We start from the raw sequence: 27,564 nt of genomic DNA, 5'->3' as shown, positions 1-27,564 counted from the left end.
ACAGTAATTTTTGTTGATGATTGTACAACCTGAGAGAGGGACTGAGTGAGAGCTACGATCCACCAAGAAAACTGGAATACGCGCAAGTGGACTGTAATATTCATGACATGTGAATTGAAGCCCGTTCAGGCTGCCTGAATTTGATAATAACTTTCATAATTTGTATTCTCAACAATAATTCCTCTTCAAGACTGTACTCCTTAAGAGAAGGACCGAACGAGACCTACCACCCACCAAGAAACCTGGAGGGCCCATTGGAGGGATGAAATATTAGTGACTTCTGCTTTGAATCTGTTTGAGTGTACCCGGTGCTGATAATAACGTTCACAAATTGAATCCTCAAAAATAATTTTTGGTCATGATTGGACTTCTTGAGGGAGAGATTAAGCGAGCCCAACGCATACCAAGGAACCTGGATTCCCACTAGAGGAACAAATATTAGTGACTTGCGGTTTAAATTCGGTTGAGACGGACCGAATCGGATTCTAATACTCGTTATTCTCAGACAATAACTTTTCTTCCTGAATGCACTTCATGACAGAGTGACAGAGCGACAGCTACTGCTCACAGAGAGCGCTGAAGCGCACACTATTGTGCTGAGATAATATTTATATGTGGCTTTAAGAATCTGAGTCTTTTCGACTTCGATAATAATGTTCATAACTTGTACTCACAACAGCTCACAGAGAGCGCTGAAGCGCACAATAGTGTGCTGAAGTAATATTGATATGTGGCTTTAAGAATTTGAGACTTTTCGACTTCGATAATAATGTTCATAACCTGTACTCACAACAGTAACTTTTGTTTGTGAATGTGCTTCTAGTGAGAGGGACTGAGCGACAGCTACCGCTCGCTCAACAAGAGAGCTGTAGCGCGTAATAGTTGCCTGAAATTTATTGTACTGACATGTGGCTGTAAGGTGTGGAGACTTCTCAAGTGTGATAATCAGGTCAGGTCCATAACTTGTATTACCAATAAAAAGTCTCGTTCATGATTGTACCTCTTGACAGATGGACTAAGAGGAGTCCCTCATCCAAAAATAAAGTTGGAGAGCCAACTAGTTTGCTGAAATATTCATGGCATGTGGTTGGAAGCCTTCTGAGACAGCCCGAATCTGATAATTATGTTCATAATTTGTGCTCTCAGCTATAACTTTTTTCATGATTTCACTTCTTGAGACAGGGACTGATCGAGAGGTACCGTATAAAAAGAAAACTCGAAAGCCCTCTACAGCGCTGAAATACTCATGGCATGTGGATTGTAGCACGTTGAGACTGCACGAATCTGATAATGAAGTTCCTAATTAGTACTCTCAACAATAATGTTTGTTCTTTGCTGTGTTTCTTGAGAGAGGGACACAGAGATAGCTACCGCCCATCAAGGGAACTGGAACGCTCACTGTTGGTATGAATTATACCTTACATCTACTTTCAAGTCGTTGAGACTGCCCGAATTGAGAATCATGTTTATAACTTCTGTTCTCAACTATAACTTTTGTTCATGATTGTACTGCCTGAGGGACAAACTCAGCGTGACCCTCGGCCTACCAAGAAAGGTGCAACGCCCACTAGTGGTCTGAAATACATCTGACATTTTTTCATGACTGTACTGCTTGAGGGATGGACTGAACGAGCGCTACTGCCCACTAAGAGAGCTGGAATGCCCACTAGTAGTTTGAAATATACCTGACATGTAGCTTGAAACCATTTAGACTGCCAAAATGTGATTACAATATTCACAACATTTACTCTCAGCAAAACCTTTTTTTCGAGGTTGTACTTCTTGAGGGAGGTGCTGAGTGAGTGCTAGCGTCCAGCAAGAAAGCTGGAATGCCCACTGGGGGCCACAAGTATTCGCAACATGTGGTGTGAAGCCTGTTCAGAGAGCCTGAATCTGATAATTATGGTCGTAACTTGTATCCTCACCAACACCTTTTCTTCGTGATAGTACTTTTTGAGGGAGCACTGAGCGAGAGGAGAAAATACTAATCTTCACTAACTGTTCTTGGCATAATTTTATTGCGACTCGCATTTCTTTCTTTAAGAAGTTGTGAAATTTCTTCATCGTACATTCTTTCTCTCTCTCTCTCTCTCTCTCTCTCTCTCTCTCTCTCTCTCTCACTCTCTCTCTGTTTAACTGATTTGAAGAAACGCTACTTTGATTATCAGGTGCTATTATTTGAGATGTACATTCACCTGTTGTTTGCAGAGCTTCCAGAAGTTGCCTCCTCCTGCTGAACTAGTTCTCGTCTGAAGGAGGCACGGAGGGAACCGCGTCGTTTCTTTACTTCAGTATCTATAACACAAGATTTATTCTAATATATATTTGTTTTTCTTCATTTTCTTAATATATACTTGGCAACAGGCAGCTCTTTAATATATTTACATTATCAGTATTTGCTTGGTGTAGCAACTATAAGCAAAATTGTTTTCGAAGCATGACGAGCTCTATGGGAAATCTTAAATGTGTGGTACACACAATCTATAACAAAGGAATCATGGCTGGAAATTTAAGAGGATTTTCGTGGAAAGACAAATTTGTCTAATGGTTTCTGAGCCATTGATGGTGAGCATATACACATACAAATGTCTCTTTCGTTGGGCTCAAACTACTTCCATTATCGACATTGTTCTTCTATGATACTACCAGATGTGGAGAACTCGGATTGCTGCTTCAAATATTTTGCTGTAGGAGCTAATGGCAAATCTAGTGACTCCAATGTGTTTCAACTTTCATCTCTTGGAAAACGTTTAATTGAAGGTCGCTTGAAAATACCACGTGATGAACATGATAAACGTATGCCATTTGTTTAAGAGGAGATGAGATATTTGATGCATCAACGCACATTTTGTGACTCTCGATATTCAGGTGTACGAAAAATATCTTTAAGAGTACATTATGAACGGCTTGGCGTATGATGAAATGCAGATTTGGAATTTTAGCTGGTATACGGAGAATATTAGAACATTAGAAGTTAATCTGGGACATTTTCTTCATATAATTAAAGCAGCATGTGTTATACACAACTTTGTGAGAAAGAAGGACAGTACTCTCTCTGGAGGTACAGTATATAGACTGCCCTTTAAAGCAATGTTATTGCAAGGTGCAAGATATGCCGATAGGGGAACACTGATCGCCAATTAGGGTGAGTTGACTAGTTATATGATTAAGTGTAGCAAAGTAATAAGTTAATGAAGTTAAATTTCGCCTACGATGCTTCACTTTATCCTTGGAATCCAGTTCCTTGGAATCCAGTTTCGAATAAGTTCTAAAGGTACTTAATCCCTTAGTTTTTTCCTTTAGGTTTCTTAACTTTTACGCCGAACGTATCATGCGAAGGACGACGTTCCTGCATTTCAATAATCAGTCTCCCTCTATCAGTACTCATTGTTTACACAACGCATCAATACAGTACTGTCGTGTGCTTGAGGCAATTTAAATGAGTATGTTTCATTGACATTACGCCTGTCCGTCCTCTTTTAGAATACTGCTGCGCGGTGTGGGATCCTTACTAAGTAGGACTGACGGAGTAGATCGAAAAAGTTCAAAGAAAGGCAGCACGTTTTGTATTACCGCGAAATATGGGAGAGAGTGTCACAGGAATGATACAGGATTTGGGCTTGAAATCATTAAAGGAAAGGCGTTTTTCTCCACCAAATGCTAAAATATTTTGTTGACATCGACCTACATAGGGCGGAACGATCACCGCGATAAAATAAGGGAAATCAGAGCTCGTGCAGAAAGATATAGGTGTTTATTTCTTCCGCGCGCTATAAGGGATTGGAATAATAGAGAATTGTGAAGGTGGTTCGATGAACCCTCTGCCAGGCCCTTAAATGTGGTTTGCAGAGTATCCATGTAGATGTAGATGTTGTGGTGTCACCGTCAGACACCACACTTGCTAGGTGGTAGCCTTTAAATCGGCCGCGGTCCGTTAGTATACGTCGGACCCGCGTGTCGCCACTATCAGTGATTGCAGACCGAGCGCCGCCACACGGCAGGTCTAGAGAGACTTCCTAGCACTCGCCCCAGTTGTACAACCGACTTTGCTAGCGACGGTTCACTGACAAAATACGCTCTCATTTGCTGTGACGATAGTTAGCATAGCCTTCAGCTACGTCATTTTCTACGACCTAGCAAGGCGCCATTACCAGTTACTATTGATTATGGATCATGTAGCGTCCAGACCGACGTTCATCATTAATGGATTAAAGTGAAGTGTTCCACCAGCTACGTCCGTTTTCCTAAATTCTAATTTCCTTGTCCTGTTCCAGACCTCACGCCAGCCTGCGTGAGCTAAAACGCGTGCCTTTCGGCTTCCTCTAGTAACCCGGTGTTGGCTCTCCTGCCAATCCACAACAGATGTAGACATAACCGACACTCGGGTCGGGTCAAGGTTGAGGGAAAATAAAACATGCCTCACCTTTTTGTGGGATGGAGTATTTTATAGGTCGCGTGCTTACCACTATTAGAAAATAATCGATGAAATAGTAGGTAATAGTCGGTGACGTCAGTCTGTCGTATGCACCCTCACTTAGGACGCATAGGGACTGGGCATGTTGTTTACGCGTACAGAGGTAAGTGACCACAGTCTGGAAACAGCTGGCAGCTGCGTTCGGCACTGTCGATAGGTTTCGGGCAGCTGCCCCCGGCAGCGGTGGGATTGGGGCAGCTGAGGCGACAGCCGTGGCGTGTCTGCCGTCGGGGATCCGAGCTGTCGCCGCGACTTTCGATACGACCTAACTCGCCTGTCCACATTCACCTGAGTGTGAATGATGGTCAATGGTTTGGCAGCGATTGGGGCGGAAGGTGAAAGTGGGTACCGGCCTCACGGATGACCACTGACAGTAAAATAAATAAATGAAAAAGTTGGAAGTATTGCCCACTGCTGAAAATGTGTATGATTCAGCTACTGGAAGCTCCGTCTACTGGGACTGTGGTCGCTCTTTTCGGAAGTCTAAAAAACAGTAGAGGGTTGGACTGCTTGTCATCAGGAGCTCCGTCGTCAGGCGCATGATGGAGCAGTGGTATAGGAGGTAAGTCGAGAAGGAATACCAGGGTCTCTATACTTGTTGGGGGGGTCTTGCTCCAGGCGAAGAGGGACCCTGACGGCGGCTGTTGAGGGCCCTGGGCATAGCCGCTTGCAAATATGGTGGCTCATGTCGAATGAAGCCTGCCACCTGGATTCAGAAGGCACTCTCGGTTACGTCGGTTAATGCAGACAGCTGGCTGCAGTGGTGAGGTAAGGTAGCCTTGTGCACTGGTTGCAAACGATGAGTTTTAGCAGCGTCTTTCACAAAACAGCTCACGGTTCTCTAGTTTGGAATCAAGAACTTCTCGAATGCATTCTATTCACATTCATACTGTCAAGTAACGAAAAAACGAGCACTTGAGAAAGAGACTAGCTTCGTGGTTAGATTTAAGAGTTGCTATCAAAGACAGTAAATACTAAATCTAACCACAGGCGTGATTATAGGACCGTCACTTTTCACAATATACAGTGATGAACTAAAATACTATGACCAACTGTTTATGTGTGTGATAGTACACGTTTGGGACGTAATAAGTTGTAATTCTGCGAGGCATGGATATGACAAATCCCTCGTAGGCTTACGTGCGTGTGTGAAAACAGATTATTTCTCTCTAAATCATGCACATCCAGAGATTTCAGAAAATAAATGGCAGGTGGTTTGTAGGCACAGAGCTGGCGCCCCACAGCTTGTTTCATCCGACCAGGCGCCGCACTCCTGTTGGTCCACAGCCCAGTCCCGGTGATACCGTTCTTACTACAATCGAAACTGAAGACTGTCGTTAGCTGCGGAGCTCCATGTTCGACAGTGTGTCTGAATGGTGCGTTCCGAAACACACATGCCTCCGCCAGCACAGTACGTCACTGTGAGATCAGCCACAAATCGCCACCCGTCCTGAAGTATTGAGTAGACAAGCCTGCAACCTCCACGTTCTGTGGAGAGACGTCGACGCCCAGTGCATCCTCCTGGCTTACCGTCCTTCAGTCGCTTTTCGTCAGTACGACGGTAGTACGAGAATAGCAGACAGGCTTCATCGTCTTCGCGGTGGTCGTTCCAAGGTGCGGGCCATAACAACCGGTTCTTTGACAAATTCGCTAATGTCAGTCGATTCACTCATCTGCTGCCCGTATCGTTCGTAGAGTGATTTACTATCTATCTCTGCTCGGCTTACGTACTACCCTTACTGCATCACGGGACTGTCACGTCACTAGGAAGCTTTCAGTATGGCAGTGGGCAGTGGTCGTTATGGTCTGGCACATCGGAGTATACAATGACGTAATAGATTGTGGCACGAACTCGGTTAGGCTTATCGAGGACGATTCTGATGCGCATGCAGAAGTCACAATGCTACAGAGTTCTAGAGAAATTGTCGACGGTTGCTATAGGAAATATAGTGAGCCTGAAAAGTTAGAAATACCGATTAATGTACGACTGCACAATTAAATAACAATTACTGGGAGCAGTCACGTCGAGAATGTGTTTAAGAAGTGATTTAATATGGGACCATCACACAACAATATATACGGGAAAGGCAATTTCTAGACTCACTTTTATTGGAAGAATACTCAGTTATAGGCAACGGAGGTCTTTCAAAAACCCACATTCGACCATGGTTTAGGACACATATCTGATACAGCAAATATAGTAGATCCAGAAAAAAAAGCACAGTACGTCATAGATTTGTTTAGTATAGGAGGAAGACGCTACAAGAGAAGCGTTCTGTATCTCTATGTGCTTTACTCTCAAACTTCCGACAGAGACAATCGATATACTACTTTCTCGTAGATATGTCTTGCGAAGAAACCATAAAGGCAAAATTAGCCACTCTAATAGAAAGATGCAGGAGTCCGTGACGTGGGTACGAAAAGTACATTCCGCCACACACTACAAAGTGGTTTGCGAAGTATAGATGCAGTTTCTGGTGTAGATGTTACATGCTAGTGTAAGAAATATTGAATGTTACCTGACGGTGATCTGTTTTGATGGCAATAGGCTGCGGGTAAAGGCTAATTTCCTCATTACCTTTTGGTGGTTCTTAAGCATGACCTCTTAAAATACAATCCTACGACCTCTGTCGTCTTCTCTGAAGGAGATGCACACCTCCTCACATCAGGTAAATACCTGATGGCAATGAATGAAAAAGAATTGGCAGTTCTAAACACATGTTCACATTAAAAGACAAACGGGGCAGAGTAGCTACACCTCTAAAAATACAACTGTAAATCTATGTTTTGTTCAGCATTATTTGGTTCAGGAATTAATTAGAGAAGTACTGTTAATAAAGTTGTTGCTACATTTACTACCAAGGCCTTGACTTTTTTGACGTCTTGAAATGATTACACTCTTCTTCCGCGTCTGATGTCGAAAGTCGACTACATAGTATAATTGGTGCTTTTCAATTCCTCAACAATATTATTAACCCCTCCGACAGTGCGATAATTGGCGTTATTTTTCACCAAACTACAATCATATATTGGAGATGAAGCAATTCATTGTACAAGATCCCCCGTGGTACCAAACCTCCATAAAAGTTTCTCATTTTAGCCACGAGTTCTTAGAAAGTGATACAGGTGACATACCGCACAAATGGTCATACAGTTCCACTTGAGACTTTATAAGTTAACCCTTTCTTGGATCAATTTAACGAATCGGGACATTGGACTTCTTCTTAGCTTTGCTCCATAGATATCACGCTGATGTAGTCGTTAGGAGATGCAAGCAGTATCAAATTTGCGGAAAGTACGTATTTTCATATTGGGGTCTCCTTCATTAAATGTTCCCCTATTATTATTTACTTTAGCCATACTTCGCAATGTTCAATTGAAGTTTTTATTTACATTAACAGTAGAATGGTCATATAGAAATCACTGAATTTACTCCTATTCTGAATACCATCCACCTTCACAACTACTTCTTTTGCTTTACTGACTTCAAATTTCTTAACAGAATACATATTGTTTTCTGCATCTTCTCCTCTGTGACTAAGATATAATTTATGTACACTTTTATATCAAAATCTACTTTAATGTCTAGTGTTGACTGAACCTGTTCACCTGGGAGTAATCACAAACTCTCCTTTTATATCCTTCAGCCCCATCACTGACGGTAGTTTACAAAGTATTAATACCTTTCTCATTTTCACTGACATCAGCAACAGATTCTATCTGGAGCGTTCACTTACTCTGTGGCAAAACTCATCAGATACTAAATTTGGTTGTTTTCTGAAATCAAAGACAGTTCCTGTGTCAGTGATAACAGTTGTTATCTATTGACTTTTATCGTTAGTATTCGTAACATATAGGAGTGCTTCTATGGTTTCACTTGCATCCTCAGTATCATTAGCAGTTTTATTGTTAATATTCTTAAGACGACAAAAAAGAAGAATTTTTTTATGAAAAGTGTTGTGGACTAACAGGACAGCCAGTCCACAGTGACGGGTAACCGAAAGGCACACGTTTACAGACGCCGGCTGGCATTATGTCTGAAACAGGATACGTAATGAATGCTATAAAGAAAAGTACGTAGCTTCTGGAATACTTAACTTTAATCCATCATTTGTATACAGCATTCTTGATGATACAAGTGAGACTCTCTCTCGAAATGGTTAATGGCGCCTTGCTAGGTCGTAGCCATGGACTTAGCTGAAGGCTATTCTAACTATCTCTCGGCAAATGAGAGAAAGGCTTCGTCAGTGTAGTCGCTAGCAAAGTCGTCGTACAACTGGGACGAGTCCTAGTACGTCTCTCTAGACCTGCCGTGTGGTGGCGCTCGGTCTGCAATTACTGACAGTGGCGACACGCGGGTCCGACATGTACTAATGGACCGCGGCCGATTTAAAGCTACCACCTAGCAAGTGTGGTGTCTGGCGGTGACACCACAAAAAGCTATATCGTGTTAACGGAGAAGACCCAAAAAGGAAAATACGTGTAGTCTACTCCGAGGTTATTTTAAGAAAAGCGCGAAAAGTAAACATCAGTAGGAGTGCACAGCTCGCACAAAGTAGCCAATGACAACGACTTCAGAATGATTATGTATGCTGCTACAAAGAATATGGTTATCAGCTCGAATACGCTTCTACATAACAAGTCATCGAGAAACATGGTGCCCACTGGATGGAGAAATCATCAACCAGACTGATAATGTTATGATAGACATGCATCACAGGCAAATAGTGAACGATGTCATACGCCGATGGGGAATGTGCGAGTGACCATTTCTTGATGAAAACAATACTAGACTCACAAAAGTTCGGGGTAGGTAAGAAAACAAAGCACTGAAGCCCAGTGGTTGACGTGGCAAACCTAGAAGTTGAGAAAAAATATACTGAGTTTGAATTAGAAATGGACAACAGTTCCGGGGTTCTGCACGGTAGAGATGATGAAGATGGAGAGGAGAAAGTGTGAAGACAGCTGTGACTGACGCTGCGAATGAAGCACTGGATTAAAAAAAAAAGAAAAAGAAACAGGTGGTTTAGTGAGGAATGCGGAGACAGCCTTAGGAGACAGAAGCATAGCACGTGAATTATGGCTAAAGGATACAGCGAAACACTGAAGATAACTCTAGAAGCACGCTAAGGGACATCAAGAGTACTGAGAACTGAAAAGAGAAAATAACTAGCACAATTTCTTAAAAATGCCTAGCTGAGTAGACAAAACCCGGACTGTAGGAGATAATTCCAAGAGATAATTCCAACATGTGAAAACAAGGAAAAGGTTAAACGCAAGAAGACAGTATCTCTATAATAAAAATAGGAACATGATTATGCATCCTGAATCAGTCTTAAAGCGATAGAAAGAATATTTCACCGAGCTATTCAGCTACCCTAATCCAGGATAGAGTTCAGTGAAAACCAAGAACAAACAAATAAGACAGAGATTGACATCATGTTGGAAAACATAGTGAAAGCCATACGGAGGATGAAAACCATTAAAACCCCAGAAGCGGATGTGGTCAATGCTCTCTCATATTGAAGTATGGAGGGAGCACACTACAGTCCTAGCTGTTGAACCTCATTTAGCTCATTTGGAACGTAGAGGCGTTACCAGACAGCTGAATGTCAGCATTCATTTGTCCAGTATACATGAAAGGAAGCAAGAGGGGATTGCTCTCAATCAGAGCCACTTACCATGGCATACTAGGCCCTTTATACCTTTACTGTAAAACAGCTAAAACTATTTGCCGAAAGTCCCATGGAAGAATATTAGATTGGATTCCGCCTAAACCGTTCAGTTACTCACAATGTGTTTGCTCTTAGGCAAATTCTTGAGCAATACTGGGAAAGAGCTAGAAAAAATCAGCTACTATTCTTAGCTTTTGGAAGGGATTACAATGGTATTCGTCGAGATAGCGTCTACAAAAGCTTAAACTGGTTTCCGAATCCCAAAAATCTCACTGAAATGATTAGGATATGTATGAAAGAGTCCAGAGTTATAATAAGAACTAGAGGAGCATACTCACAACCTTTCACCATAAAAACTGCAAGACGGGGAGACGCATTGTTATGCATAGTGCTTAATCCTACACTGGAGAAATACGTAAGAGAGATTGAAGTTGAAGAGAAATGGGCTACGAATCGAAGGTGGCAGGTATCAGATATTACTTACAAAGACGACAAAATAACTTTAGTACGCGAGAGTGGACAATGTCTTGGGGAAATTCACAAAAAGGACATCATAGCAGCGAGTACAATTGTACTACTCATTAATAAATCAAAACACAGAATATATGCAAGTACGCGGAAATGAATATGCATAAGAGCAATTGGCAGTTGATGGAGACAATTTCAAATAGTTAGGGTGTTGATATAAATATTGTAATCCAATACCCACAGATGTAAGTGAAAGAATTTATACTGGCTGTAGATGTCTATATGCCCGCAGAGATACGCTCAGTCCGAAAGCCATACCACTCCCTGCAAAAATGGATGTTTGCAATACCGATATGCACCCTTTTGTTCTCTAAGTATCCAAAACCTGGACACTCTATAGAAGGGTTACACAATCGCTTCTAATATCTGAAACAAAAGCTGTCACCAGAATCTGGAGTCCAGTGGGAGATGGAGATACTTGGAGAGCAAGAAAGTGGAATTGATGATATCATGAATCAGCCCAAAAGAGCGGATACTCCAATGGGAAGGTAACGTATTCCGTATGTGAGAGACTCGAGTTCCAGAGGGAGCCTACATCGTCCACGTTACGACAAAAAGATCCCTTCGGAAACTAAGATAAAGATGGGGAGATGATGTAAAGAAAGATGCGGAAGCTCTGAATATAGTCTGTTGGGAGAAAACAACAACCGATATATGTCAGTGGAGGCTGCTGGTTGACGCAGTGCATGGTTTAGATGGCCGGTTACCACTGGATATGAGCCTACTAGAGACAAAGAAATTGTTCTTAAGAGGATGGTGAGTGTTCGTCGGAGGTGAGGGTGTCACCTGGAGTGCCCCAGGGAAGTGGTAGGTCCGTTGTTGTTCTCTATCTACATAAATGATCTTTTGGATAGGGTGGACAGCAATGTGCGACTGTTTGCTGATGATGCTGTGGTGTACGGGAAGGTGTCGTCGTTGGCTGACTGTAGGAGGATACAAGATGACTTGGACTGGATTTGTGATTTGTGTAAAGAATGACAGCTAACTCTAAATATAGATAAATGTAAATTAATGCAGATGAATAGGAAAAAGAGTCCCGTAATGTTTGAATACTGCATTAGTAGTGTAGCGCCTGACACAGTCACGTCGATTAAATATTTGGGCGTAACACTGCAGAGCGATATGAAGTGGAACAAGCATATAATGGCAGTTGTGGGGAAGGCGGATAATCGTCTTCGGTTCATTGGTAGAATTTTGGGAAGATGTGGTTCATTTGTGAAGGAGACCGCTTATAAAACACTAATACGACCAGATCTTGAGTACTGCTCGAGCGTTTGGAATCCCTATCAGGTCAGATTGAGGGAGGACATAGAAGCAATTCAGAGGCGGGCTGCTAGATTTGTTACTGGTAGGTTTGATCATCACGCGAGTGTTACGGAAATGCTTCAGGAACTCGGGTGGGAGTCTCTAGTTTTGTGAATAGCTACTGAGGAAATTTAGAGAACCAGCATTTGAGACTGACTGCAGCACAATTTTACTGCGGCCAACTTACATTTCGCTGAAAGACCACAAAGATAAGATAAGAGAGATTAGGGCTCGTACAGAGGCATATAGGCTGTAATTTTTCCCTCGTTCTGTTTGCTAGTGGAACAGGGAGAGAAGATGCTAGTTGTGGTACAAGGTACCCTCCGCCATGCACCGTATGGTGGATTACGGAGTATGTATGTAGATGCAGATGTAGAATTTCTAGCGGATGCCACTAATTTTCTGGCTGTGGGATACCTCTGTTTTATTCCTATTCCCCTCGATAGTCTCCCCTGACACACATCGCCATAAGTAAATTTTATATTTTCATCCTCTTTATTTCCATCTCGAACAATCACAGCCTGAGTATTTGCTCCCTCAATATTACCGGTCAAGTCTACAAACACTTCAGCTATTTCCCGCTCCTCCCTTTCTACTAAAACAACTCACGCTAACATTTTAGTATTCACCTATTTTTCCAAAGATCCTTTCCAAAATATTTTTCCCCTCACTTGCCCCTAAATCCTTCATCCCTACTCCAGCTAATTCGTCCTTGTTTTTTTGCAACACTTTTTTCAAAATACCTCCCTGATTTCCTTGTCTTTCGAGAGGTATTTATTAATATATTTATGAGAAATTCCTCGTCAGTACATCGTATCTTACTGTTAGTACCCCTATCACATTTTTTGCTTAATTTATTTGTACCAACAAGAGTTTGTTATTATTCTCCACGGAATCATCTATCCCTTTGGTAAGAGCACCTAGCTTTTCAAAACTATTACTCTTCGATTTGGTAGTCTTCCTATCGCATATACACTCCTGGAAATTGAAATAAGAACACCGTGAATTCATTGTCCCAGGAAGGGGAAACTTTATTGACACATTCCTGTGGTCAGATACATCACATGATCACACTGACAGAACCACAGGCACATAGACACAGGCAACAGAGCATGCACAATGTCGGCACTAGTACAGTGTCTATCCACCTTTCGCAGCAATGCAGGCTGCTATTCTCCCATGGAGACGATCGTAGAGATGCTGGATGTAGTCCTGTGGAACGGCTTGCCATGCCATTTCCACCTGGCGCCTCAGTTGGACCAGCGTTCGTGCTGGACGTGCAGACCGCGTGAAACGACGCTTCATCCAGTCCCAAACACGCTCAATGGGGGACAGATCCGGAGATCTTGCTGGCCAGGGTAGTTGACTTACACCTTCTAGAGCACGTTGGGTGGCACGGGATACATGCGGGCGTGCATTGTCCTGTTGGAACAGCAAGTTCCCTTGCCGGTCTAGGAATGGTAGAACGATGGGTTCGATGACGGTTTGGATGTACCGTGCACTATTCAGTGTCCCCTCGACGATCACCAGTGGTGTACGGCCAGTGTAGGAGATCGCTCCCCACACCATGATGCCGGGTGTTGGCCCTGTGTGCCTCGGTCGTATGCAGTCCTGATTGTGGCGCTCACCTGCACGGCGCCAAACACGCATACGACCATCATTGGCACCAAGGCAGAAGCGACTCTCATCGCTGAAGACGACACGTCTCCATTCGTCGCTCCATTCACGCCTGTCGCGACACCACTGGAGGCGGGCTGCACGATGTTGGGGCGTGAGCGGAAGACGGCCTAACGGTGTGCGGGACCGTAGCCCAGCTTCATGGAGACGGTTGCGAATGTTCCTCGCCGATACCCCAGGAGCAACAGTGTCCCTAATTTGCTGGGAAGTGGCGGTGCGGTCCCCTACGGGACTGCGTAGGATCCTACGGTCTTGGCGTGCATCCTTGCGTCGCTGCGGTCCGGTCCCAGGTCGACGGGCACGTGCACCTTCCGCCGACCACTGGCGACAGCATCGATGTACTGTGGAGACCTCACGCCCCACGTGTTGAGCAATTCGGCGGTACGTCCACCCGGCCTCCCGCATGCCCACTATACGCCCTCGCTCAAAGTCCGTCAACTGCACATACGGTTCACGTCCACGCTGTCGCCGCATGCTACCAGTGTTAAAGACTGCGATGGAGCTCCGTATGCCACGGCAAACTGGCTGACATAACGCCAGTACGGCGGCGGTGCACAAATGCTGCGCAGCTAGCGCCATTCGACGGCCAACACCGCGGTTCCTGTTGTGTCCGCTGTGCCGTGCGTGTGATCATTGCTTGTACAGCCCTCTCGCAGTGTCCGGAGCAAGTATGGTGGGTCTGACACACCGGTGTCAATGTGTTCTTTTTTCCATTTCCAGGAGTGTAGTAAATATTTCGCTGAGAAATACCAGACTTTGATTAACAGGATCCAACATACAGCAAATATTCTAATCGAATTTTTGTAATTTCTCAGTTATTGTCCTCGATATATTTCTCTGTTGTGTTGTCTTTTCTGACATATTCATCTACTTAATCAACTGTGCTGCTAATACACTCCTGGAAATGGAAAAAAGGACACATTGACACCGGTGTGTCAGACCCACCATACTTGCTCCGGACACTGCGAGAGGGCTGTACAAGCAATGATCACACGCACGGCACAGCGGACACACCAGGAACCGCAGTGTTGGCCGTCGAATGGCGCTAGCTGCGCAGAATTTGTGCACCGCCGCCGTACTGGCGTTATGTCAGCCAGTTTGCCGTGGCATACGGAGCTCCATCGCAGTCTTTAACACTGGTAGCATGCGGCGACAGCGTGGACGTGAACCGTATGTGCAGTTGACGGACTTTGAGCGAGGGCGTATAGTGGGCATGCGGGAGGCCGGGTGGACGTACCGCCGAATTGCTCAACACGTGGGGCGTGAGGTCTCCACAGTACATCGATGCTGTCGCCAGTGGTCGGCGGAAGGTGCACGTGCCCGTCGACCTGGGACCGGACCGCAGCGACGCACGGATGCACGCCAAGACCGTAGGATCCTACGCAGTCCCGTAGGGGACCGCACCGCCACTTCCCAGCAAATTAGGGACACTGTTGCTCCTGGGGTATCGGCGAGGACCATTCGCAACCGTCTCCATGAAGCTGGGCTACGGTCCCGCACACCGTTAGGCCGTCTTCCGCTCACGCCCCAACATCGTGCAGCCCGCCTCCAGTGGTGTCGCGACAGGCGTGAATGGAGGGACGAATGGAGACGCGTCGTCTTCAGCGATGAGAGTCGCTTCTGCCTTGGTGCCAATGATGATCGTATGCGTGTTTGGCGCCGTGCAGGTGAGCGCCACAATCAGGACTGCATACGACTGAGGCACACAGGGCCAACACCCGGCATCATGGTGTCGGGAGCGATCTCCTACACTGGCCGTACACCACTGGTGATCGTCGAGGGGACACTGAATAGTGCACGGTACATCCAAACCGTCATCGAACCCATCGTTCTACCATTCCTAGACCGGCAAGGGAACTTGCTGTTCCAACAGGACAATGCACGTCCGCATGTATCCCGTGCCACCCAACGTGCTCTAGAAGGTGTAAGTCAACTACCCTGGCCAGCAAGATCTCCGGATCTGTCCCCCATTGAGCGTGTTTGGGACTGGATGAAGCGTCGTTTCACGCGGTCTGCACGTCCAGCACGAACGCTGGTCCAACTGAGGCGCCAGGTGGAAATGGCATGGCAAGCCGTTCCACAGGACTACATCCAGCATCTCTACGATCGTCTCCATGGGAGAATAGCAGCCTGCATTGCTGCGAAAGGTGGATATACACTGTACTAGTGCCGACATTGTGCATGCTCTGTTGCCTGTGTCTATGTGCCTGTGGTTCTGTCAGTGTGATCATGTGATGTATCTGACCCCAGGAATGTGTCAATAAAGTTTCCCCTTCCTGGGACAATGAATTCACGGTGTTCTTATTTCAATTTCCAGGAGTGTAGTATATATCATATCGCCCATTCTCATTTCATTAGCTCTGAGTTTCACCCACACACTTGGTGTCATTTTCTTCTCTTCCATTTTATCTAAACTATTCACCTTGTTTGACGTTATGTTAATTGATCTCTAAAGCAATCTACTCCACAATGTCTAGACAATAATAGTCCCTATTACAGTTAGTTTGAGTGACGACTTACCCTTAAGGAAGTTTCAGCACTCTCTCGATGTCACAACTGGTTGTTGTATGTGCCAAAACCACGTCCGCATGTCGAACTTCGGCCCTCTGATTTTGAGTGTCTAGCTCGTCCCTCTCGGCGCTGTGATTGACTGCTTTTCGTGTGCTTCATGTATGCAGTGAGCCTTCCTCCAGTCACGTGGCTGTCCTCACCATGTCTTGTCTTCTGCCCTGCAACATCTTCTGATGATCATTCTTTATTTCGCTCATGAAATGGTCGTAATAGTTGGACATGGCTAAAAACTTTCCGCAGCGAGAATTTATTATATTTTGTGAAGTCCTTCATGACCATTTAATTCACAGTTCATTTCCTGCACAGTCCTTTATGCCAAATTACATATTCTTTAGTACACATATTATAAGATTCTCAGCAGGTTTTTCCTGACACAACAGGTACCATGTTTAAACCATTTTCTCAAGATACGGTTCCAAAATGTGTTCCCACCAGGGATGTCACACGCAAGACCCCCTCGTGGTACCAAACGTCCATAAAAGTATCTCAGTATAGTCAAGAGTTCGTAGAAAATGGCACAGCTGACATATCCAGTACGGCGGGTCATTCCTTCCCACATACATTCAGTTAACGTTTCCGTGGATCTCTCCTACCTGTTCTCCGTAGATATCTCGTTGATGCTTTCTCTTAGAGCAGTTCTGAAAGCTTTTTGCATATGTTTGGAGATGCAAGCAGGCGATCTGTGTGTCTATTATTATGTTGTTTGGGGACCTAATGTTTTCACATAATTTCTGGACTGTCGTTACAATGCACTTATTACTGAACACTGTAAGGCAGTTTACGAGGACATAGTCGAAACAAATTAGTTCAAAAAGTTGCTACAATTTTAAAGCATGTTTAAGACGACTAGTACAGAGATAGGACTCAAATTACGTCCTTAACCAGCTAGTGAGATTGGCTGGTAGAAGAAATCTCATGCATACTTCGCACAACTCTACAGCTATGCCTCTGTGACTCGTAACTTAATGATTTTCATTTTTTTGTTAATTTACTTGATTTACTATATGTTGTTACTCTAGCATTCAAATTTTAATGACCTATAGATTTTCCAGTCTCTAACAAAGAATATTCTTAGTTTCGCTTCTGAATGTATGATATCTCCACAAATAGGTCGCCATTCAAGATTCTTTATCATGTCTCGTGTACATCGTCTCACTTCCCTGAGTCACTACCGCTCCATATGATACATCCGTTATCGGTGGTTGCGTGGGAAACAGATTCTCACTCAGTACAGTCTCTTGTGTTCAAATGTTTGTGAAATCTTATGGGACTTAACTGCTAAGGTCATCAGTCCCTAAGCTTACACACTACTTAACCTAAATTATCCTGAGGACAAATACACACACCCATGCCCAAGGGAGGACTCGAGCCTTCGCTGGGACCAGCCGCACAGTCAATGACTGCAGCGCCCCAGAACGCTCGGCTAATCCCGCGCGGCAGTCTCTAGTGTAGTCCTGTTCAAGCAGTGAATTACTTCTGCTGGCTACCGCGTTCCTACAAACTGTAAAATTTAGAAAATGAGCTGTTTTCCAAAACAATAGCAGCGTAATATAGTCTCCTTAGTGATTGCTTTTCAAAATTGACTGTTTCAAGCGAAGTTACACTTTTGACGACAAGAGGGTAACTGTGTTAACGTTCATAGGAGTAGCCTTCACATTTGGTCATCTCAGTTTCCTTACGCAGCAAATTAAAGCATTTCGTAAGCATCAGAAACAGGTATGGAATGTCGTTATCGGATGCCCAAAACTCAAATTTTCGACAGAATGATCTACCTGGACATTTATGACAAATAAACTGATTATTATTATTTATTTATTGTATGGATATGCATGTAAAATTCACAGCAATATTTACACATTGAATGCAGAAAGGAAATGCCAGATCTGTGGCCTTAGTTGAACTTACAGAGTAATGTCAAGAGAGTTTATCCATTCCAGAGGTTCTGATGACATATTTCCAGTCTCCACTGAAGCATCTGTTCGGACATTCTTCTGCAGTGTGGTCAATGGTCTTCTCTGAAGCTTCATTCACACAGAGTCCCCGTTTGTTCATGAAGGACTTAGCTCTCCCGTGTCGATATCGGATTCTGATCAGTTAACGTCGGGTTCTCCTTGGCAGCTGCACCCCTATTATACCTGCGGGGCGCTCGAGGCCATCACAGTGTATGCTGGTGTTGTTTTTCTCAGTCTACTTCCACATGTCTTCAGTCGTCAGTGGCTGGATCTCACCAGCTGTTCAGACTGGTTTTCTTGACTTGTGATGCGTGATGGGTGGAGTGTACGCATTTTCCTGTACACTAAGCCCTTGGGAAAACTGTATGTTATTAAACTTTTCCCATTCAGGAGCCGCTGATTCTTGTCGTCTAAAACTCTTGGAGCAATGTTACTGACAGCAGACAGCCAAGGTAGTGGAGCTGATCTCAAGGTGCCTCTTGCAATCCTCATAGTACGATGGTAATTCACGTTACTGACTAGCACACGAATATACTTTACTGGTGCGCAATATACAGCCACAAAAAATATACAATAGACTAGGTCGCTGTACGGAGAGTCTTAGTTTGAGCCTCCAGGAACTCTCGGTCAGTTTCCGCAAAATGTTGTTCCGGGTCTATAACTTTCCTCCAAGTGACGTGAGCTGATCCGTGAGTGGTAGTGAACGATCCAGTGTGATTCCGAGATACTTATGGTGAGGGTTGTTCTCAACTCCTTAAGTGGCTGGTTTGCTAAGCTGTTACTGAGGCGGAAAAATGTCACTTCAGTTATGTAGGGTTAGAGCATGATCTCCAGTTTCTGTGTTAATCACTAAGTACTCTTGTGTCAGCACGTTTTCTCTATCCTCTAGGTGCGTGCTTTGAAATGCAGTAGCGGAACTTCTTAGATATAGTTTCTGCCATGTCACTAATATACACATTGAACAACTGTGGGGCCATGGAGAGTCTTTGTGATAGACCAATCTTGACCTTATATGACTTGCTCATTTTCTCATGAAGGCAGACTTACAAATACCGCGGTACAAGATACAGTTGTGTTGTAAAGAGGTACGACGCAACATTCCTTCTGATATGCATGTCCGAAGGAACATTGCATCATCACAACACAGACGCTGCAATTTCGCCTTTGGTCCTGGTCAGATGCATCTGAGTGTCGTGTTAGTCAGTGCTGATACTTACTAGCACCATTTGAGATCTTTCCCTTGTAAATCAAAGTTATTTGAGTGTACTGATGGCAAATTAACATTCACCACAGGATCAATAGCAGGAAAACTGGATCATCTCCCTAAGATACAAGAGAAAGGAAAAATTGTTGAATTTGTGTAATATGTGGCTGAAGGGCCGTTTTAGCCCATACTAGTTTTCTTCTCGAACCAGTGAAATTTCATTACAGAGCCATGCACATAGAGTTCCAGCAGCAACAGAGTTGCTTTCCAACAATACAATAACGCAGATATATTTATATTTGATGGTAACATTAATTTCTCTCAAAGTTATCAAACGTAATATCCAGTGCTGTCATTCAGAAACAAGAGAACAGCATACGCTACGCTCTGGCAGAAAATTAAACGGAAAGCTGAAGTCTTCTTCGTAAAGACAATCAGCCGAGCACCACACTGCCGAAACATGTAAGGTCACTGCCTGTTACATGGTAGTCATTCAACAGATCTCCTTGTTGACGATCTGCCACCGGACTGGCTATCGACAATAACTTTCCAGAGTCATGTTTTTCAAAACTGTTCATTGAAGTAAAGCCTAAAACTGGTTGGTGACAGTGCCATACGGATGAGGACTATAGGCTTGTCAAGGAAGATGTTACAACAATATTATGGCTGCATGCTAATTTTGGATTAAATTATATGGTTTACTGTAGTTACTCACTGCTGAGTTTGCAATTCAAAGATAAATGTATTCCTTTGAGGCACAAAAATGAAAGTTACTCCTCCATATTAGAATTTACCCAAATTAAACTTGGCACAGACTAAAAAGTTAGAAATTATGGCCGTCACACGCCCCTTTTATGATTCGCAAATTGTGCAACACAGTGCTACAATGAATACCGCAGTCCGATCTAGGCCAGCGCAGTTGCTGTGAACTTTGCCATAATATTTCTCTTTCGTATTAATTTCTAGTAAGAAATACAGTTACCTTGATTATGACCCTATGCCGACGGTGTTCCTGTGCTGGGCTGCAACACACACAACTGCTACTCCCACCACCACCACTGAGTTCCACTCCAAGATTTCTACAACAGCGCAACAACATCAATGGCGCAGCATTCTCAGCGCTCCGACCTCTATTGTTGATACTTGTACATACTCATTTATACGCACTCACAAAATTACTAACGCTGAGTAAGGGATCACCTTTGTATATACCGGGTGATCAAAAAGTCAGTATAAATGTGAAAATTTAATAAACCATAGAATAATGTAGATAGAGAGGTAAAAATTCACACACATTGGAATGACATGGGGTTATATTAGAACAAAAAAAAATACAACCCCATATTGCTAGACGCGTGAAAGATCTCTTGCGTGCGTCGTTTGGTGATGATCGTGTGCTCAGCCGCCACTTTCGTCATGCGTGGCCTCCCAGGTCCCCAGATCTCAGTCCGTGCGATTATTGGCTTTGGGGTTACCTGAGGTCGCAAGTGTATCGTGGTCGACCGACATCTCTAGGGATGCTGCAAGATAACATCCGACGCCAATGCCTCACCATAACTCCGGACATGCTTTACAGCGCTGTTCACAACATTATTCCTCGACTACAGCTATTGTTGAGGAATGATGGTGGACATATTGAGCATTTCCTGTAAAGAACATCATCTTTGCTTTATCTTAATTTGTTATGCTAATTATTGCTATTCTGATCAGATGAAGCGCCATCTGTCGGGTACTTTTTGAACGTTTGTATGTTTTTTTTTTTTTTTTTTGGTTCGAACAAAACCCCATGTCATTCCAAGCAAGTGTGTCAATTTGTACCTCTCTATCTACATTATTCCGTCATTTAGTCAGTTTTCAAATTTATACTGACTCTTTGATCACCCGGTATTATCATCGCAATACGGTCCCTTTGTCTTTGATTACAAGATGTAATCCATTTTCAGCCCCTACTCCCACATTTAGTCCTATATAAATCTCTGGCATCGTTGCATACAAGCTACCAGTGGCGTCATTTTATTTTTCACGTAATGCTGTGTAAAGAAATGTCAAAGCACATAATGCTTGTTTCATGTACATGAAACGCATAACTTAAAATCTTTCTATCAAGTAGAAATTGATTTCTGCGTAAAGATTAGATGTTGACGAGTTAAAAATTAAAATTCCTTTGACTCATTGAACCATATATAGGGAAACGAATAACCACCAGTCGCTCAAAAATTTAGCTTTTCGCTCTTCGGAGTCCAATGAAATAAACTTTATGATTTACAATTTTTTTGGTGAGGTAAGATGAATTCAAAATTGGTGTGGTCCGTGACTTTTCCATTATTTCTTGTTAAAATAATGAGATCCCACCCGATTTCATGGACACTTGTAAATGATTGGCTTTAGGCAACAGGGGTCGAAAAGGGTGTGCCAGTTCTCGGTCAGTTGATAATTTTTTCATGATTCCAACGGGCCTTTGTCTCTGTTTTAATTTAAATTTGCCAGTATGATTACTGAGAGTCGAAGGAATGTTGACATTTTAAGTGAGGTTGTGGAGGAGACTCGTATGGAAGTTGGCGTATGTATTCCAGGTGAGGCATCAAGCAAATGTATACCGAAAAGTCTTATAATTTGGAGAAGACACACGAGGAGTTGTCGTGAAAATTAAACTGGGCAGCGCGAAGTCAGCAAACCGATCTTAAGTGATCACGTTTCGACATGTACGAGGGACCTGTACAATGAAAATGCGACGTGAGATGAGGTAACTGCTCTCAGAAACCCTAAATTAATACAGCGCTTTTAACAGAATTCACCACATCATATCAGAAATCGCCATACGTACGACTTTCTTTTATACGCCTCTCAGTGACGTTACTTATGAACACTAATCAACCACAACATTATGACCACAGACCTACTATCGATATTAATCCGTCCAGATGATAGCAGCGTCACCTGACGAGGAATGATTGCTTGTCAGACATACGCACGGTGCATGTAGCATCGGTGAGCGTGCTGCCGTGGGTAGAATTGGGGAGCAGCGCAATCTATCTGAGTTTCACTCAGGGCAGATTGTAATGGCCTGGAATCTCGGCACGAGCATTTCTAAAACTGCGCAACTAGTCTGGTGTTCGAGGAGAGCTGTGATGAGTGTCTTCAGCACGTTACGAAAACAAGATGAAACCACATCCAGACGTCGTGGGGTTGAACGTCGTAAGCTAGGCAGACTGATTAAATAGGACAGGTGGCGGACTGTGGCGGAGCTAACAGCAGACTTCAATGTTGGGCAGAATACAAGTGTGTCCGTACACACAGTGCACCGAACACTTCTAACGATGTGTCTCCGCTGCTGATGACCCACGCATATGCCATTGTTGGCACCGCGGCTTTGGAAACTACTACTGAAATGGGAACATGACCGCTGGACGTTGACGCAGTGACAGAGCGTTGCATGCTTGATGAATCCAGATACCCTCTTCATGATGCCGATGGGAGGGCAGGAGTCTGTCGACTTCCAGGGGAACAGCTCCTTGACACTGGTACTGCTGGATGAAGACAGGCTGACGGTGGCTCCATAATGCTCCGGGTACCTTTCACGTGGGCATTCATGGGTCCAGTGGAGCTCGTGCAAAGAACCATGATGGCCAAGGAGTCTCATACACTGATTGCACACCACATAGATCCCTTCATGAAGATCGTATTTTACAACGGAATTGGCGTTTATTAGTAAGGTTCTGCTCCTGTGAGAAGACCAGGAGTGTGATAGAATGATTTGAAGAACACAGTGACAAGTTACAGCCAAATCTTAACCCAGTCGAACAAAGTTGGGATGTGATTGAACGTGGCGTTAGAGCTCGTTGCCCCTTCCCGGAGTTTACGGGAATTTAAAGTCTTACTTGTACAGTGGTGCCAACTCTCTTCAGGGACCTTCCATTGCTTCCATGACATGATGCGTTGACTCTCTTGTTCGTGTCAAAGGCGGACATACCAGCTACTAGGTAAGTATTCACAATATTCTAGCTGACCAGTGGATATTCAAAATATAGGATTATCTCAAATTGAATTTAAATTCCCCATCGTCGATATGGATTTCTGGATTTGTGTAATTAATTAGTACACTACATCTGAGATTTAATCAGCGTTTGAGGCACTAGGAGTGACATTGCATCTTATGGTGAGTTAGACGCTGTCAGTACCGAGATGACAAAGTTACTGTCTCGTGAAATCTGAGAAGTGGGATGTCTTACAGTTGACAGGAACTACTGCTAGTCATGTAGCTCACTCCACCCCCTTCTTTTTCTGTTTATAAAGTACAATAGCGAGGTTCAAGAGGTTGAGACGTTGACATGTCAGTCAAATTCATTAAGGAAACCCCTGTTAGAGTTTCAACTTAGACATAATTCCATGTATGTAAAAGGACCCTGAAAACAAAGGCGAATTTCAGCTATTAAATAGTGCAAATATTTTGCTATCGCAAAGTGATTTATTGCGATAATTACTGAAGTATTTCAAGATATTAATATTGAATGGAATGTAAGTGAGGACAATTTAAGTTGGGTAATGAGATATTAGCAGAATTCGCGTACAGTAGTGGGATCAACTATCACGTTGTAGGGCACTACAAACTCTGTAACTGAGAGTATGGCTCTAAGCACTATGGGACTTGACATCTGAGGTCATCAGTCCCCTAGACATAGAACTACGTAAACCTAACTAAGGTCATAACATACAGCCATGCTCGAGGCAGGATTCTAACCTGCAACCATAGCAGCAGTGTGATTCAGGACAAAAGCGCCTAAAACAGCTCGGCTATAGCGGCGGGCTAACTGAGAGTATGCCTTAACATATTACCCCTGACTGTTACAAACAACATCGGTCTGAGATGAGAGCCCTTGATACTGATCACACATGAAAGCCGTTGCTATGCATGGCGACAAGGCGACAGCATAATATGGGAGGAATCAAATCGATAACAGAAGAGCGATAAGAGATAAGAGAAGTCCATACTGGTGCGGCAAATACGTTGTCACCTGCAAGACTGACCGTGCGCGGACGGCTCGGAGCACAGTCGTGATGCTGCAGCTGCTCTCAGTGGTGGTCCACGCGTGTGGATAAAGAACCGACCGAAACAGCACGAGCGCCAAAGACAGCTGTTGTCACCAAGTGGTAATAGATAGGATGTGCCGAGGCTACCGTCACAAAAACGCTTCTGACTGTTTCCATCATCTTCGCTGTGGCTGACCGGAAGTGAACAACTCTAACTTTGACTTCGGCGGTCCGGAAGCAAAACATTAACGATCTCTCCGGCCGTCCAGAAGTAAATCCCTTGAACTCTCCACTTCACCTTTACACCGAAAGATTCTGCCAATCATAGTCTTAGATTGTGCATCTTCTTTCCCCTACAAACTCCAAATCGGGAGTGCGTTCTTTTTTATTAGTACACATCATACCACGCAACCAATCAAATGGCCTTTTTTTGTTCTGTACGCAGGAAATCATAGGCTTCAAACTGCCTCTGGCCGCTGGATGGCAGCAGTCCACTTGGGAGCCGTACTGTTGACCCTCTTTGTATGAAGACTTTAAAAGTGCCCAAACCGACGAAGGCAATGCAGCTGTCAGGCGTCGTCTGGTAGACAGCCGTGGGCTCCAGTGGACTAAAACTATTTGTGAGGCGCCAGCCCTAACACTGCCCACGTCCCGGACTCCCTGCCTGCCTCACTACAAAGTGCGACAGCGCCCGGCACCTCCTGTAGTGTGACGAGCGGCGCCACACTCAGCTGTTGTGTAGAATCTAGCCTACCTCTCCATACACGGGGATTACCTGCCTGTGTCCCTCAACCTCTTGTTGCTCAGGTTCCCGTGCCACCACATATCGTCCCACGCCTAATACACTCCTGGAAATTGAAATAAGAACACCGTGAATTCATTGTCCCAGGAAGGCGAAACTTTATTGACACATTCCTGGGGTCAGATACATCACATGATTACACTGACAGAACCACAGGCACATAGACACAGGCAACAGAGCATGCACAATGTCGGCACTAGTACAGTGTATATCCACCTTTCGCAGCAATGCAGGCTGCTATTCTCCCATGGAGACGATCGTAGAGATGCTGGATGTAGTCCTGTGGAACGGCTTGCCATGCCATTTCCACCTGGCGCCTCAGTTGGACCAGCGTTCGTGCTGGACGTGCAGACCGCGTGAGACGACGCTTCATCCAGTCCCAAACATGCTCAATGGGGGACAGATCCGGAGATCTTGCTGGCCAGGGTAGTTGACTCACACCTTCTAGAGCACGTTGGGTGGCACGGGATACATGCGGACGTGCATTGTCCTGTTGGAACAGCAAGTTCCCTTGCCGGTCTAGGAATGGTAGAACGATGGGTTCGATGACGGTTTGGATGTACCGTGCACTATTCAGTGTCCCCTCGACGATCACCAGTGGTGTACGGCCAGTGTAGGAGATCGCTCCCCACACCATGATGCCGGGTGTTGGCGCTGTGTGCCTCGGTCGTATGCAGTCCTGATTGTGGCGCTCACCTGCACGGCGCCAAACACGCATACGACCATCATTGGCACCAAGGCAGAAGCGACTCTCATCGCTGAAGACGACACGTCTCCATTCGTCCCTCCATTCACGCCTGTCGCGACACCACAGGAGGCGGGCTGCACGATGTTGGGGCGTGAGCGGAAGACGGCCTAACGGTGTGCGGGACCGTAGCCCAGCTTCATGGAGACGGTTGCGAATGGTCCTCGCCGATACCCCAGGAGCAACAGTGTCCCTAATTTGCTGGGAAGTGGCGGTGCGGTCCCCTACGGCACTGCGTAGGATCCTACGGTCTTGGCGTGCATCCGTGCGTCGCTGCGGTCCGGTCCCAGGTCGACGGGCACGTGCACCTTCCGCCGACCACCGGCGACAACATCGATGTACTATGGAGACCTCACGCCCCACGTGTTGAGCAATTCGGCGGTACGTCCACCCGGCCTCCGGCATGCCCACTATACGCCCTCGCTCAAAGTCCGTCAACTGCACATACGGTTCACGTCCACGCTGTCGCGGCATGCTACCAGTGTTAAAGACTGCGATGGAGCTTCGTATGCCACGGCAAACTGGCTGACACTGACGGCGGCGGTGCACAAATACTGCGCAGCTAGCGCCATTCGACGGCCAACACCGCGGTTCCTGGTGTGTCCGCTGTGCCGTGCGTGTGATCATTGCTTGTACAGCCCTCTCGCAGTGTCCGGAGCAAGTATGGTGGGTCTGACACACCGGTGTCAATGTGTTCTTTTTTCCATTTCCAGGAGTGTAAAATGCGCAAGCCCCGTCATCCACCCTCTATGTAAAGAAATCAAAGCTCTCATACTAGGTTTCGTTACTCCAATGACCTTAACAGGAGACGTAAGGAGAAAAAGTTGACCAGAGACAAAAGGTCGAAGGGGATAAGGCATGAAAGCTTGGCGTCTTTCACAGTTATGTGCCTCATATTCGGGTCTCGGAGTAGCACGCCCGTATACAGAGCTCTCCCACTGAAGCACGTTTCGTGATGAAAGCGAGATTAGCCAAGAGGATGGAAGCAGATCCTGATGAGTGGAGAGGGCTTTCGGTAAGAATGGGATACTCATGGCGGCACTTACACAGATGGCTGCCCGAGAGTGAGTGCCACTAAGGCTTGGCTTCCGTTTTCTCACTCTATCATGATCTGTGTCGATGGAATGTGATGATCAGCTGTGCAAATGCTAACTGTCTCCGATATGTTAGTTAGACTATATTATAATCGATGAACTTTCATGATGTAGCTACAAATCGCGCCTTACTAAATTTATTTCTCGGGCTGTGATTTTGCTCTAAGGGAGTTGAAAGCATGAAGATGCCTGGCCATCTCAGCACAGAGTCGCATCTGTGAGGCTGGCCACGAAAGACCACAGGTAAGCTGGGGAAGAGGGCTCGCAAATGTTACGACCTGTTTACTGTTGCAGCGTGGCGAGTCCTGGGAGCACTCACACGAGAACACATAGCCGGGACGACAAGATCGTGGATTCAGTGTCTTTCGGTCCATTATGGCCTGAGGGACATCGGCTGGTACATATTTCTTGATTATTTAAATTTTTCGAATGAAGGGAAAACAAAGCTCGTGAATTTTCCCAACTACTGTAAAAATCCCACAGTCTGGACGACTCACCAGACCGCAGCA

Source organism: Schistocerca cancellata, chromosome 6, assembly GCF_023864275.1.
Source record: "Schistocerca cancellata isolate TAMUIC-IGC-003103 chromosome 6, iqSchCanc2.1, whole genome shotgun sequence".
In the NCBI taxonomy this organism is placed as follows: domain Eukaryota; kingdom Metazoa; phylum Arthropoda; class Insecta; order Orthoptera; family Acrididae; genus Schistocerca; species Schistocerca cancellata.
This window is presented reverse-complemented; position numbering follows the sequence as displayed.